At 41.5% G+C, this 16658-nt stretch overlaps 1 long non-coding RNA gene across 1 annotated transcript; it reads left to right on the forward strand.

The window, feature by feature from the left end:
- Positions 1-1921: 1921 nt before the first annotated feature.
- On the forward strand, positions 1922-11723 carry LOC123725411 (uncharacterized). The gene is made up of 2 exons (XR_006757864.1): positions 1922-2840; positions 11582-11723. It is a non-coding gene; the product is annotated as an uncharacterized lncRNA (long non-coding RNA).
- The last annotated feature ends 4935 nt before the right edge of the window (positions 11724-16658 follow it).

Here is a 16658-nt window from a genome sequence, read left to right on the forward strand (position 1 = left end):
ATGCCCCCTTTTTAACTAGGAGATGTCATTAAGCAGTTGAGTAATCTGTCATTATAAAACTGTTATTGTACATATTTGATACATTTTAGTAGGGCTTTGGGAGGATTGGATAGTAACTCTTGATCCAATACATGTTAAGGGTGCTTTAAATGACTGTCTGTGCTCACAAAGTAGTTTATCACCACAGACAGGAGTTTGGCTGAGACACCCCACCGCCAGTTCAAATCTAAATCTGGATATGAAATGTCACATGCTGTGGCATTGATCCAAAAAAACAACCAAGCTTGGGTCAGATAATTCAGATTTTATTTCCCAGGTCATATGTCTCTCTGTAAAACTATTACGGTGTCAGCAATGTGAGAACCTCATGGTCGACTAATAAGGTCAACATAATGTGCTGGACTGTATTGGGGTGGCAGGTAGCCTAGTGGTTAGAGCGTTGGGATAGTAACTGAAAGGTTGCTGGATCGAATGCCAGAGCCGACAAGGTATAAATCTGTTGTTCTGTCCCTGAACAAGGCAGTTAACCAACTGTTCCCCGGTAGGCTGTCATTGTAAATTAGAATTTGTTCTTAATTGACTTGCCTAGTTAAATAAAGGTATAAAATTGGATATCTCTGTGGTCTACAGTATAGGTATGAGGTCTTCACTCTTCATCATGCAGTGTGAAGTCAATGGAGGACTAAATGTAATATGAGTCTAATACATTTACAAGGAGAAACACTTGGATCAAATGGGGAGCTGTTGGGTTTTTCAGCAAGCTGTACAGATCTTTAGACAAACAAGTCTAAAAGTATTACTTCCTGTTAGTAACCTTCTCCAAACATTGCCTTGTTCCAAAACTGGGTGTCAGAAATACATGCAGCCTAAAGTCATTTAGGATTGCATGAAACCTGCTGAGCTGTTCTTGAATCTCTGTGATCCCATACAGTCGATGGCAGAGTTACAGGAAGTGTACCAAAGCAATAGATCATTTACAAGCCCAATATGTCCATGTTCAGAAACAGGTGTGTCAGAAATCACTGAACTCCCCTTCAGCTGCAGCTGTTGGAACACAAGCGTCTCTGGGGGAGCAGGGACTCGTCCTAGCCAAGCCTTTTAAAACAGAAAGGAGAAGTGACAGCCCAATCCACTAGATGACCCCACCAAGGATCACTGTTTAGAAGTTAAACCCTTCACATTCAGACTCACAATTGGAAGACTGATTTAAATCATGGGGAAAATTGAAAGTGTTCCTGTCTGCCTGTGAATGAGTTGAATAGAAGTTGTCCAGTTTAACTGCTGCTTTGGTAATAGCCTTGACCTCCAGGGTTGTGTTCATTAGGCACAGTGTAGCAAAACATTAATTAAGAAGCCCGCCACCACCACCTTCAATCTGTTTGATCGGAACCAGGGTTGTGTTCATTAGGCACAGTGTAGCAAAATATTAATTAAGAAGCCCGCCACCACCACCTTCAATCTGTTGGATCGGAACCAGGGTTGTGTTCATTAGGCACAGTGTAGCAAAACATTAAAAGGTGGTGGCCACCGGCTTCCTGAGTTGGTATTGATAAATGTTAAATTAATTAACCATCACAACTAAGCCAATATGACAACAATTAGGATCAACTTGAATTTGCAAATCAATTTTAATCAAGGTCAACAACACACTCCGTGCCTCTTGTCATGTTCGATTCAGTGGCCGTTACAGAGAACCTCATAACAAGTCCGTTAAATGTCACAAATGTTCCAACTTTAATATTTTTTTCCTCAATTACGCTTTAACATAATGTCCAATATATGTCACAAAATGCTTCCTCCAAAGGACCCTTCTAAGGTTTAAATTAAAAAATATATATATATCATAAATCATTAAAAAAATAAAAATCTGTATTTTGTTGTTCTAGTTTGGTGAGGAATCACCCCAACAGCTTTCTAATAGCTACAATAATGTGGCATACAGACTGTGACTTTCTAGTTAACCTTCCTTTCTCAAGTAGTTAATGTTTCTTCTTTCAGAACCTGTTCATAATCCTCTTCCTATTTACATGTTGAACTCTACATCTGAAACTATGAAAATCACAACATTGAAATAACCAACGGCAACAAATACAATAAGGTTTCTTGCCGCTTCACTTCATGAACCCCTGATGACATCAGAGTGGGATGAATGTGTCTGATCAACTTGCCCTCGCACTCCCTTGGGGCAAAACCTTTATATAGAATTATGATCCCAGAGTATCTTATTGGTTGCATTGCATCAACCAATGGTTGCATGCCACGTCAAATTGCTATATCATATGATGTGGTTAGCTGATATGCAGACTCAGGCGTTCTGAGATCTGGCATGCTTCTCCAATGTAGTTAGCATGGAGGGTGGCCATTGTGTTTCAGAACCACAGATTTCACAAATCCTGCAACTAAAGTAATTTCACAGAGTAGGTAACTGCTCACTGCTCCAAAAACGACCTTCTGACACCATGTATCTAGTCTGTGTTGACTGACTGTTTGGCCTTCATTCCAACCTTTTCCTGCCACCGTGGATTCTATTTATAGTCATCTCATAAAAGTGTGAAGCCTTGGCTATGTGTGAAGCCTCCGCTATGCTGACAAAGCGGTCTTGCCTCCAACTCATTGCAATTTGAACCCTCTGGTAAATCTGGATAAGTATAACATTACCGAATACATTAAAATACTTTTTTTCCTAAACGGGTCTAGACTTGTTATTGCTTGTTTAGCAGATGGGGATTTCTGAAACTTACTCCTCAGGACTTGAACTCCATTGAAAACCTGTGGTTTGAATTGAAGAGGGCAGTCCATCAGTGCAGACATCCAAGATTTACCACCATATTTGACAGTAGGTATGTTCTTTACTGCTTATGCATCCTAATTTCCATGCCAAACACACCACTGGTGTATGTGGGCAAAGAGCTCTAATTTTATGTCTACTGAAACTCTCTAAACTGGAACAACCATCTCAGTAAACGGTGTAATAAGTCTAAATACTAACAGATTGGATTAGTTTAGAAAAATGTTATTTATTAATTAATTAATCAACCAATGTTGAGTAAGGTTGGTGGAATCTTATTCAAAATGATTCACAACTTATGGCTGTCAAAGGTGCTTTCACCAAGTTAACTTTGGGGGCCTCCCGAGTGGCGCAGCGGTCTAAGGCACTGTATCGCAGTGCTAGAGGCGTCACTACAGACCCAGGATCGATCCCAGGCTGTGTCGCAATGTCCTTGTCCCATCGCGCACTGACTTGGGTAGCCAGTTTAGAACAATCCCTCCTTGGCTCATCATCCTGGCATCTGGGAAACTAAGCCGGTGTAGTGTTTTTTAACAGGTGCCTCTCACCGCTGGGCAGGTTGTTCCCGGGTGGACATCAGTCAGGCTGGGCTGGACCTATCCATGTGGATGGCCTTCATATCCCATTCAGATCTTCATTCTGAGGCAGATGGTCTCCAATACAACTCAAAAGATGATCTGGTCCCAGATGACTGTGAGACTGACTAAAGAGCAAAATGAACTTCGGCTTTTAGCTCTAAAATTTAAGCATTGTAATTCCATTAGTGCATCAAAATATTTATTTTACAAGTCGATGACATGAAACAGTACAGGGAAACTCAGTACATGTGTGAGAATTGTCTTAGCATGGTTAGCATGGTGGAAAATGCTGATACAAAAGGTGTACTGCAGGAGCTGTGGCAATAGGAAAGACTGAAAGGTCATTTAAAAAAGATATATTTGCCATTAGAAGAGCACATTCAGAATATGTTGCAGGAATCTGACATTACAAACAATTTAAAGCATTGATTTGATAGAGTTCAAAAGAAAATCCAGCTTCTATAGATAATGTACAGTGCCTTTGGAAAGTATTCAGAGCCCTTGACTTTTTCCACATTTAGTTACGCTACAGACATATTCTGAAATAGATTGTATTTCCCCCTCAATCTACACACAATACCCCATAATGACAAAGCAAAAATCAGTTTAAAAAAAAATAAAAATGTTGATAATGTATAAAAAAATAATGTAAAACTGATATCACATTTACATAAGTATTCAGACCCTTTACTCAGTACTTTGTTGAAGCACCTTTGGCAGCGATTACAGCCTCAAGTCATCTTGAGTATGACGCTACAATTTTGGCACACCTGCATTTGAGGAGTTTCTCACATTCTTCTCTAAAGATCCTCCCAAGCTCTGTCAGGTTGGATGGGGAACATTGCTCCACAGTTATTTTCAGGTCTCTCTAGAGATGTTCAAGTGCAGGCTCTGGCTGGGCCATTCAAGGACATTCAGAGACTTGTCCCGAAGCCAATCCTGTATTGTCTTGGCAGTGTGCTTAGGGTCATTGTCCTGATGAAAGGTGATCCTTTGCCCCAGTCTGAAGTCCTGAGCACTCTGGAGCAGGTTTTCATCAAGGATCTCTTTGTACTTTGCTCCGTTTATCTTTGTCTCGATCCTGGCTTGTCTCCCAGTCCCTGCCGCTGAAAAAGATCCCCAGACTATGATGCTGCCAGCACCATTCTTCACCGTAGGGATGGTGCCAGGTTTCCTCCAGACGTGACGCTTGGCATTCAGGCCAAATAGTTCAATCTTGGTTTCATCGGACCAGGGAATCTTGTTTCTCATGGTCTAAGTCTTTAGGTGTCTTTTGGCAAACTCCAAGCGGGCTGTCATGTTCCTTTTACTGAGGAGTGGCTTCCGTCTGGCCACTCTACCATAAAGGCCTGATTGGTGAAGTGCTGCAGAGATAGTTGTCCTTCTGTCAGAGTGACCATCGGGTTCTCGGTCACCTCCCTGACGAAGGCCCTTCTCCCCCGATTTCTCAGTTTGGCCAGGCGGCCAGTTCTAGGAAGAGTCTTGTAGGTTCCAAACTTCTTCCATTAAGAATGATGGCTGCCACTGTGTTCTTGGGGACCTTCAATGCTGCAGAAATATGTTGGTACCCTTCCTCAGATCTGTGCCTCAACACGGTCCTGCCTCTGAGCTCCAAGGACAATTCCTTCAACCCCATGGCTTGGTTTTTGCTCTGACATGCACTGTCGACAGTGGGAACTTATATAGACAGGTGTGTGCCTTTCCAAATCATGTCCAATCAATTGAATTTACCAAAGGTGGACTCCACAATCAAGTTGTAGAAACATCTCAAGGATGATCAATGGGAACAGGATGCACCTGAGCTCAATTTTGAGTCTCATAGCAAAGGGTCTGAATACTTATGTAAATAAGGTATTTCTGTTTTTGTAAAAAAAATATATATACATTAGCAAAAATAAAACCTATTTTTGCTTTGTCATTATGGGGTATTGTGTGTAGATTGCTGAGGGATTACATATTTTTTTGAATAAGGCTGTAATTTAACAAAACGTGGAAAAAGTCAAGGGGTCTGATTACTTACTAGGCACTGTATATGATGGGAAGATGTGTAAGTGTAACCGATGTAAAATGGCTAGCTAGTTAGCGGGGTGCGCGCTAATAGCATTTCAATCGGTGACGTCATTCACGCTGAGACCTTGAAGTAGTTGTTCCCCTTGCTCTGCAAGGGCCGCGGATTTTGTGGAGCGATGGGTAACAATGCTTCGAGGGTGGCTGTTGTCGGTGTGTGCAGAGGGTCCCTGGTTCGAGCCCAGGTAGGTGCGAGGAGAGGGACGGAACTGTTACATAAGGAACTGTCGCCTCTAAATTCCCGTGATAATCTCACCCTTCAGTTCATTTGTGACGGAGTTCAAATGTTTTAATCCTCTTCATTTAGCATTTGGCCGCTCCTTTGTACTGTTAATGAGCTTCCTGTACATCTGAGAAACAAACGTCCTTGTCTGCAGTTTATGTTTTGAGCTCCAAAAGCCACACATGAACACGTACTTGAAACCTTTTGTAGATGAATGTATTACTTTGCAAGATCAAGGTGTCAAAATAAAAAAATCCTGAAGTTGCTTTTGTGACTAGCAAAGTATTTCCTTTAATTTTTTTATCAGTGACTCAGTTGACAGACCTCTTCTTCAAAACTTTAAACAGTGTAATGGGGAATTTGAACAGTTTAATGGGGAATTTAAACAGTTTAACCTTTCTTGGGCAGGTGGGATGCTACCGTCCCACCCACGTTTCACACTATTCAACAGCCAGTGAAAAATCAGAGCGCCAAATTCAAAACAACAAAATGTCATAATTCAAAGTTCTCAAACATACGACTATTTTACACCATTTTAAAGATACACTTCTCCTTAATGTAACCAAATTGTCCTATTTCAAAAAGGCTTTACAGCGAAAGCATAAAGTTAGATTTTGTTAGGACAGCGACAACACAAGAAAAACCACACAGCCATTTTCCAAGCAGGAGAGGGGTCACAAAAACCAGAAATTCAGCTAAAATTAAGCACTAATCTTTGACAATCTTCATCAGATGACACTCCTAGGACTCAATGTTAGACAATACATGTATGTTTTGTTCGATAAAGTTCATATTTATATCCAAAAACAGCATTTTACATTGGCGCATGATGTTCAGAAAATCTTTTGCCTCCAATACTGCCGGTGAATCAGCACAACAATTTACAAAAATACTCATCATAAACGTTCATAAAATATTAAACTGTTATTCAAAGAATTATAGATAAACATCTCCTTTATGCAACCGCTGTGACAGATTTCAAAAAAGCTTCACAGGGAAAGCACACTTTGCAATAATCTGAGTACAGCGCTCAGAAAAATACACCAGGCAATACAGATACTCGCCATTTTGGAGTCATCTAAAATCATAAATAGCATTATAAATATTCACTTACCTTTGATCTTCATCAGAAGGCACTTCCAGGATTTCCCAGGTCCACAATAAATGTTGTTTTGTTCGATAAAGTCCATCATTTATGTCCAAATACCTCCTTGTTGTTAGCTGTTCAGTAAGCTACTCCAAATGTAGGAAGCGCGCCCAAAATTTCACGACAAAAAGTTAAAAAAAGTTATATTTACGTTCGTTGAAACATGTCAAACGTTGTATAGCATCAATCTTTAGGGCCTTTTTAACATAAAACTTCAATAATATTCCAACCGGACGATTCCAATGTCTTGAAAAACGTTATGGAACACAGCTACCTCATCACGTGAATGCGCACCACAAAACTCATGTCGTTTTCTGAGTCACCAACTTCCCGGCCTTCTTGTTCGCTCTCTGTTCACTGTAAAAGCCTGAAACTAGGTTCTAAAGACTGTTGACATCTAGTGGAAGTCTTAGGAAGTGCAAAATTAACCCTAAGTCACTGTGTGTTTAGATAGGCAATGACTTGAAAAGTCTACAAGCATCAGATTACCCACTTCCGGGTTGGATTTTTCTCTGTTATACTCACAGACAACATTCAAACAGTTTTAGAAAATCCAGAGTGTTTTCTATCCAAATCTACTAATAATATAGATATTGTAGTTTCTGGGCCCGAGTAGCAGGCTGTTTAATTTGGGTACGTTTTTCATCCGGCCGTGAAAATACTGCCCCCTACCCAAGAGAGGTTAATGGGGAATTTGGCTGCTCTTTTTTTGCCTCCAAAAAGGTTCTAGAGTGGCAAAGGGAAGAGGGTATACACATGCATATCCTTTTGAGGAAAACTATCAACTCAGAAATCAGTCTGACTTATTTATAGATTCAGCACTATAGTCTGGCAAAACTGGAAAGGGAATTAATGGCCCCAGTATTTTATCTCGGCTTGAACATTTTGACATAAGGGTGGGACCTATCCCAGATTATATGGACAATGTGCAATTGGCGGTTGCCAGGAGCATGACCAGGTCATGATTAAACAGTGAATGAGACGTCATGGTGTATATACTGTGTAGGTACAGTGAGGGAAAAAAGTATTTGATCCCCTGCTGATTTTGTACGTTTGCCCACTGACAAAGAAATTATCAGTCTATAATTTTAATGGTAGATTTATTTGAACAGTGAGAGACAGAATAACAACAAATAAATCCTGAAAAACACATGTCAAAAATGTTATAAATATTTGCATTTTAATGAGGGAAATTAGTATTTGACCCCCTCTCAATCAGAAAGATTTCTGGCTCCCAGGTGTCTTTTATACAGGTAACGAGCTGAGATTAGGAGCACACTCTTAAAGGGAGTGCTCCTAATCTCAGTTTGTTACCTGTATAAAAGACACCTGTCCACAGAAGCAATCAATCAATCAGATTCCAAACTCTCCACCATGGCCAAGACCAAAGAGCTCTCCAAGGATGTCAGGGACAAGATTGTAGACCTACACAAAGCTGGAATGGGCTACGAGACCATCGCCAAGCAGCTTGGTGAGAAGGTGACAACAGTTGGTGCAATTATTCGCAAATGAATAAAAGAACTGTCAATCTCCCTCAGCCTGGGTCTCCATGCAAGATCTCACCTCGTAGAGTTGCAATGATCATGAGAACAGTGAGGAATCAGCCCAGAACTACACGGGAGGATCTTGTCAATGATCTCAAGGCAGCTGGGACCATAGTCACCAAGAAAACAATTGGTAACACACTACGCCGTGAAGGACTGAAATCCTGCAGCGCCCGCAAGGTCCCCCTGCTCAAGAAAGCACATATACATGCCCGTCTGAAATTTGCCAATGAACATCTGAATGATTCAGAGGACAACTGGGTGAAAGTGTTGTGGTCAGATGAGACCAAAATTGAGTTCTTTGGCATCAACTCAACTCGCCGTGTTTGAAGGGGGAGGAATGCTGCCAATGACCCCAAGAGCACCATCCCCACTGTCAAACATGGAGGTGGAAACATTATGCTTTGGGGGTGTTTCTCTGCTAAGTGGACAGGAGGACTTCACCACATTAAAGGGACGATGGGCGGGGCCATGTACCGTCAAATCTTGGGTGAGAACCTCCTTCCCTCAGCCAGGGCATTGAAAATGGGTCGTGGATGGGTTTTCCAGCATGACAATGACCCAAAACACCCGGCCAAGGCAACAAAGGAGTGGCTCAAGAAGAAGCACATTAAGGTCCTGGAGTGGCCTAGCCAGTCTCCAGACCTTAATCCCATAGAAAATCTGTGGAGGGAGCTGAAGGTTCGAGTTGCCAAACGTCAGCCTCGAAACCTTAACTTCTCTAGGGTCGGTGGGACGAAATCGTCCCACCTACGTAACAGCCAGTGGAATCCTGTGGTGCGTTATTCAAATACCTTAGAAATGCTATAACTTCATTTTCTCAAACATATGACTATTTTACACCATTTTAAAGACAAGACTCTCGTTAATCTAACCACACTGTCCGATTTCAAAAAGGCTTTACAACGAAAGCAAAACATTAGATTATGTCAGCAGTGTACCCAGCCAGAAATAATCAGACACCCATTTTTCAAGCTAGCATATAATGTCACATAAACCGAAACCACAGCTAAATGCAGCACTAACCTTTGATGATCTTCATCAGATGACACACCTAGGACATTATGTTATACAATACATGCATGTTTTGTTCAATCAAGTTCATATTTATATCAAAAACCAGCTTTTTACATTAGCATGTGACGTTCAGAACTAGCATACCAGTGAATTTACTCAATTACTCACGATAAACGTTCACAAAAAACATAACAATTATTTTAAGAATTATAGATACAGAACTCCTCTATGCACTCGATATGTCCGATTTTAAAATAGCTTTTCGGTGAAAGCACATTTTGCAATATTCTAAGTAGATAGCCCGGCATCACAGGGCTAGCTATTTAGACACCCACCAAGTTTAGCCCTCACCAAAGTCAGATTTACTATAAGAAAAATGTTATTACCTTTGCTGTTCTTCATCAGAATGCACTCCCAGGACTTCTACTTCAATAACAAATGTTGGTTTGGTTCAAAATAATCCATAGTTATGTTCAAATATCCTCTGTTTTGTTTGTGCGTTCAAGACACTATCCGAAGTGTAAAGAAGGGTGACGCGCACGACGCGTTTCGTGACAAAAAAAATCTAAATATTCCATTACCGTACTTCGAAGCATGTCAACCGCTGATTAAAATCAATTTTTATGGCATTTTTCTCGTAAAAAAGCGATAATATTCCGACCGGGAATCTGTGTTTTAGTACAAAGAGAGAGAAAATAAAAACATGGGGTCGCCTCGTGCACGCGCCTCAGTCTCATAGTACTCTGACCGACCACTATCCAAACGCGCTAATGTTTTTCAGCCAGGGGCTGCCTCGACATCATTCAGCTTTTTCCCGGGTTCTGAGAGCCTATGGGAGCCGTAGGAAGTGTCACGTTACAGCAAAGATCCTAAGTTTTCAATAAAAAGAGTCAAGAAGCTCAAGGAATGGTCAGAGAGGGCACTTCCTGTACAGAATCTTCTCAGGTTTTTGCCTGCCATATGAGTTCTGTTATACTCACAGACACCATTCAAACAGTTTTAGAAACTTTAGGGTGTTTTCTATCCAAAGCCAATAATTATATGCATATTCTAGTTTCTGGGCAGTAGTAATAACCAGATTAAATCGGGTACGTTTTTTATCCGGCCGTGTAAATACTGCCCCCTAGCCCTAACAGGTTAATGACTTGGAGAAAATCTGCAAAGAGGAGTGGGACAAAATCCCTCCTGAGATGTGTGCAAACCTGGTGGCCAACTACAAGAAATATCTGACCTCTGTGATTGCCAACAAGGGTTTTGCCACCAAGTACTAAGTCATGTTTTGCAGAGGGGTCAAATACTTATTTCCCTCATTAACATGCAAATCATTTTATAACATTTTTGACATGTGTTTTTCTGGATTTTTGTTGTTGTTGTCATTCTGTCTCTCACTGTTCAAATAAACCTACCATTAAAATTATAGACTGATCATTTCTTTGTCAGTGGGCAAATGTACAAAATCAGCAGGGTATCAAATACCTTTTTCCCTCACTGTAGATCAGCTCAACGTCTAGATGACATACGTTTCAATATTAAGCCACCATGCCACAGCTCACGTGACCAATGTTTGATGACCCAAATAACATTTTTGAAAGGCACACAAATGGTACGTGTAGCTTCTGTACTATAGTGTTCCACTACTTAAAGGAATTTTGCTAATTGGTTTAAACTCGTTAAGGGAGTATCTCTACTACTTGGCGAGAGCATTACAGAAAGTCTGATTTCTGAGGCAGAGGTTTTTATGCGGTGGGTAATGTTTCTTGCAACGTGTATCTTTGCCTCCACCTGCCAAGAAGTGTTTGCAATTGGGGTCCTCTCTGGACTTTTTTCATCTTGAACAATGTTTTACAAAAACAATGAATATACTGTATGTTGCCCTAAGAGTTGTGCAAAGTGTCAAAATGATTACAGCTGTCAAAGGTGCATCCAACAAGTATTAACTCTGAGGTGTGAAGAAATACGAAAACAAGACATCTTTATTTTAAATTATTTTGGAAATGTTTCTATAATTTGTTCCTTCACTTTAGAAATTTGGATGATAAGAACATTTTTATATAGAATTTTAAGGCAGTAAAAAAGGGCTGTGTAGCCGTTTACTGGGCACTTTACTGTATATGTTAAGTCCATTCCCTTTACCTGGTCACCTGGCATTACCTTGTAATTCATGCACCTTTTATGTTGATGTGTTCCTAATATGTTTCCCTCTTGTTTCTCTTCCAGACCACCACATCCTTCCACAACCTAACCTTCCTACCGGCCTTTCAAGCTCCAACTCCTAAACCTTAATCAACATCCATTCCAAACCCTCCCCTATGAATTCTGTGTTCCTGTTCCACTGTGTATTAAATACCCTAAACCTGGATTCCTAATCTCCCTCCCCTCATTGCATTTTGACCGATGCGCCATGTTGGCAGCAGAAATCCTTAACCAGTCAGTTCTATAGAAAACATCCTAATACAATCCTTCCTTAGTCCTGAGGCAAAGCTAAGAAACACACAGGTCATATGTCTTGCAAGATCTTTGCACATTAAAAGAACTTGAACGTCAAACTCTTAGTCTTGCATGCTGCTAAAGTTCTCTCCCCCCACAAACACGGCGAGTAAATATCTTGTCAAATAACAGTGGCATCGGTGCCAGAATTAGACTGTGTTGGCAGATATACCAAACAATAAACCTTGGCTGCAGTGAAGATGAGAGCACAGTCCAAGAAATGAAAAGGCCTTGATGGGATCCTTCCAGATGGTCAGTGTACTAGTGTATCCAGCAGATATGGGGCTTCTTGTACTGATGTGCTGGGAGGACACTGAACCTGAACAAACAGGGTGTATTCAGGGAGGTGAAATGTTCTGAATATTGCTGATAGAAATGTATTGAATAGAGACAACATGATTTCCTGTTCTACCTGACAGAGAGTAGCTGCAACATATGAGACACAAAGAACATTAAACTACTATTTGAATGCAGAAGTTTGAAAACAGAAAACAAACAGTGCTGAGGAGTATTTCTGTCTGTAATAAAGCCCTTTAGTGGTGAAAAATTCATTCTGATTGGCTTGGCCTGGCTCCCCAGTGGGTGAGCCTATGCCCTTCCAGGCCTGCCCATGGCTGCGCCTCTGCCCAGTCATGTGAAATCCACAGATTAGGGCCTAATGAATTTATTTCAATTGACTGATTTCCTTCAATTAACTGTAACTCAGTAAAATCTTTGAAATTGTTGTGTTTATATTTTTGTTCACTGTGTGTGTGTGTATATATATATATATATATATATATATAGCAGCACCATGCTGTGGGGATGTTTTTCAGCGACAGGGACTAGGAGACTGGTCAGGATCGAGGCAAAGTACAGAGAGATCCTTGATGAAAACATGCTCCAGAGCGCACAGGACCTCAGACTGGGGCGAAGGTTCACCTTCCAACAGGACAATGGCCCTACGCACACTGCCAAGACAACGCAGGAGTGGCTTCGGGACAAGTCTCGGAATGTCCTTGAGTGGCCCAGCCAGAGCCCGGACTTAAACCTGATCGAATATCACTGGAGAAACCTGAAAATAGCTGTGCAACAGTGCTCCCAATCCAACTTGACAGAGCTTGAGAGGATCTGCAGAGAAGAAGCTTGTAGCATCATACCCAAGAAGACTCAAGGCTGTAATCACTGCCAAAGGTGCTTCAACAAAGTACTTAGTAAAGGGTCTGAATACTTATGTAAATATAATATTTCAGTATTTTTACATTTTTATATAAATTAGCAACAATAAAAACATATTTTTGCTTTGCATATGTGTGTGTGTGTATATATATATATATATAAAATCACAGGAGGTTGGCACTTTGATTGGGGATTAGCTCATGGTAATAGCTGGGGCGGAATCAGTGGAATGATATTAAAGACACCAAACACATGGTTTCCATGTGTTTGGCGACATTCCATTTGCTCCGTTCGAGCCATTTTTATGAGCCGTCCTCCCCTCAGCAGTCTCCAGAGATATATATAATTTTATTAGCCAGCTCATCTGCTAAGCGGTTAACTTCAGAGTGTAATAAAAGTTTGAGGCAGCTATATCGCTGTCAGCAATATGAGTGGATAAGATTATTGAAATACTGGTATGGTGTAATATTTTTTGGAATGTTTTTCTACACTGTGCCTAATGAACACAACACTGGTTCCGATCCAACAAATTGCGTACAACATTATTGAGATGATTGCGATATTAAAGTTGAGCCAACTCTTAAGTGGGATAAATTGCAGGACTATAAAGCAGAGGCTGCTATCATCAGATCATCAGATATAACAGCGGCCATAGAGGTCAAGACTATTACCAAAGCAGCAGTTAAACTAGACAACCTTCTATTCAACACCTTCTATTCAACTCATTCACAGGCAGACAGGATCACTTCCCATTTTTCCCATAATTTAAATCAGTCTTCTAATTGTGGGACTGAATGTGAAGGGTTTAACTGTGATCGTTGGTGGGGTCATCTAGTGGATTGGACTGTCACTTGTCTTTTCTGTTCTAAAAGGCTTGGCTAGGACGAGTCCCTGCTCCCCCAGAGACGCTTGTGTTCCAACAGCTGCAGCTGAAGGGGAGTTCAGTGATTTCTGACACATCTGTTTCTGAACATGGACATATTGGGCTTGTAAATTATCTGTTGCTTTGGTACACTTCCTGTAACTCTGCCATCGACTGTATGGGATCACAGAGATTCAAGAACAGCTCAGCAGGTTTGATACCATCTCTATGACGCAGGGTCATAAAGCAATCCTAAACTACTTTAGGCTGCATGTATTTCTGACACCCAGTTTTGGATCATGGCCATGTTTGGAGAAGGTTACTGACAGGAAGTAATACTTTAAGACTTGTTTGTCTAAAGATCTGTAAATCTTGCTGAAAAACACAACAGCTCCCCATTTGATCCAAGTGTTTCTCCTTGTAAATGTATTAGATTAATATTACATTTAGTCCTCCATTGACTTCACACTGTATGCTGAAAGGTGAAGACCTCATACCTATACTGTAGACCACAGAGAGATCTGATACAGGCCAGCACATTGTTTTGACCTTATTAGTTAACCAGACGGTCCTCACATTGCTGACACCGTAATAGATTTACAGAGAGACATGTGATCTGGGAAATAAAATCTGAATTATCTGACCCAAGCTTGGTTGTTTTTTGGATCCATGCCACAACTTGTGACATTTCATATCCAGATTTAGATTTGAACTGGCGGTGGGGTGTCTCAGCCAAACTCCTGTCTGTGGTGATAAACTACTTTGTGAGCACAGACAGTCATTAAAAGCACCCTTAACATGTATTGGATCAAGAGTTACTATCCAATCCTACCAAAGCCCTGATAAAATACTTCAAATAGGTACAATACCAGTTTTATAATGACAGTTTACTCAACTGCTTAATGACATCTGTCAGTTAATTACACTACATCAGGGGCCTTCAACTCCTGATCTGGACAGCCCATCCACATGGTGTGCAGGCTTTTATTCTGCCCCAGCACTAGCACAGTGGCTTCAGCTGAATCAACTTGTTGTGAAGGGTCATGCCAATGAGGGGATTTGATTATTCTGGCCTTGGTTGCACCGAGCTATGGCCTGTCACGTGACCAAGTGAAGCAGGTGAGGGAAGCTCACCCTGCTGAAATTGAACAGCAATTTGTGGCGCTTAGTCATATTGTCAACAACGCAGCATGATGCATCATACAGAAACATACGATATCTCTTTAACATAAAATACTGCATTTGATCGAATTTTCTAACCAGTTTTTATTGGGAAGGCAGATAAAGCGTTTGTATCAAAAGCAATCACTTTTGCATGTGACAATACAGAATCGTACTCATTACTGCACCTGCTTAACCTACGTCACCTTAGTTTTAAGCTGACTTTGCCGTCGACCAGAGCAAGGTCTTGCAAGGCAGCTTGTTCCAAAACCCAAACTTTTGGTCGGGCCATCTTAAATCGAGTCGACTCACTCCTATAGGACTCCCAATTGCTCCGGCAATGTTTGTTTTTTGGCCTTCTAAAATTGTTAGTGAATTTTTTTGTAATGTTTTTTTTTCAATGACAACTACAAAAAACAAGTGAAATCACCAGGAATTCAGGAAATATTTTTTAAATTTAGGTAATCTATTCCCACGAATAAAAAATTGATATTTAATCAATGTAATCAAGGTATGAATTATTGTTATTTTCAAATACAATCTCTTTTTGGGCTTAGTTGTGGTCAATTTGTAGAGTACAAAAATATTATAATTATGTTCCTGCCCCCTGACCATACGCTCTGACAAAAATCGTCCCACAGCTGAATCTAGTTGCCTACCCATGCCCCTTCCCGCCACACCAGGGGTGTATTCATTAGTCGGATTCTATTGCAAAACGTTTTGCAAGGGATATTGTTTACCGTTTACTCTAGGAACCAAACGGAAGCAAACAGAAATTAAACAGGGATGGACCTACCTTCATTTGTCCAATATAAACTCTTGTTATTGTTGCAAATCCGTTTTGCAACAGACCGAACGTTTTGCAACTGAATTTGACTAATGAATATGCCCCTGTTCCCTCCCCCTAATCACTTCTTCTCTCCCCAGTTCCGATCTTATCTCATCGCTGCAACTCCCCAACAGGATTGGGAGGCGAAGGTCGAGTCATGCGTCCTCCGAAACATGACTCGCCAATCCGCGCTTCTTAACACCCGCCTGCTTAACCCGGAAGCCAGCCGCACCAATGTGTCAGAGGAAACACTCTTCACCTGATGACCAAGGTCAACCTGCAGGAGCCCGGCCCGCCACAAGGAGTCGCTAGAGCGTGATGAGCCAGGTAAAGCCTCCCCGGGCCAAACCCTCTACTAACCCTGACGACCCTGGGCAAATTGTGTGCCGCCCTATGGGACTCCCAATCACGGCCGGCTGTGTTACAGCCCGGGATCGAACCCAGGTCTGTAGTGAAGCCTCTAGCACTGCGATGCAGTGCTTTAGACCGCTGTTATGTAGTGCCTTAGACCGCTGCGATGCAGTGCCTTAGACCGCTGCGATGCAGTGCTTTAGACCGCTGCGATGCAGTGCTTTAGACCGCTGCGATGCAGTGTTTTAGACCGCTGCGATGCAGTGCCTTAGACCGCTGCGATGCAGTGCCTTAGACCGCTGCGATGCAGTGCCTTAGACCGCTGCGCCACTCGGGAGGCGCCTTCTCTGCCTTTTTCACCCCTTTTATTTCCCATATAAGCAGTATGCTTCTACCTGAGTAATAAATCATGGTTGGTGATACCATGGGGTGGCCTGACTACTTCC

Source organism: Salmo salar, chromosome ssa12, assembly GCF_905237065.1.
Source record: "Salmo salar chromosome ssa12, Ssal_v3.1, whole genome shotgun sequence".
NCBI lineage: Eukaryota > Metazoa > Chordata > Actinopteri > Salmoniformes > Salmonidae > Salmo > Salmo salar.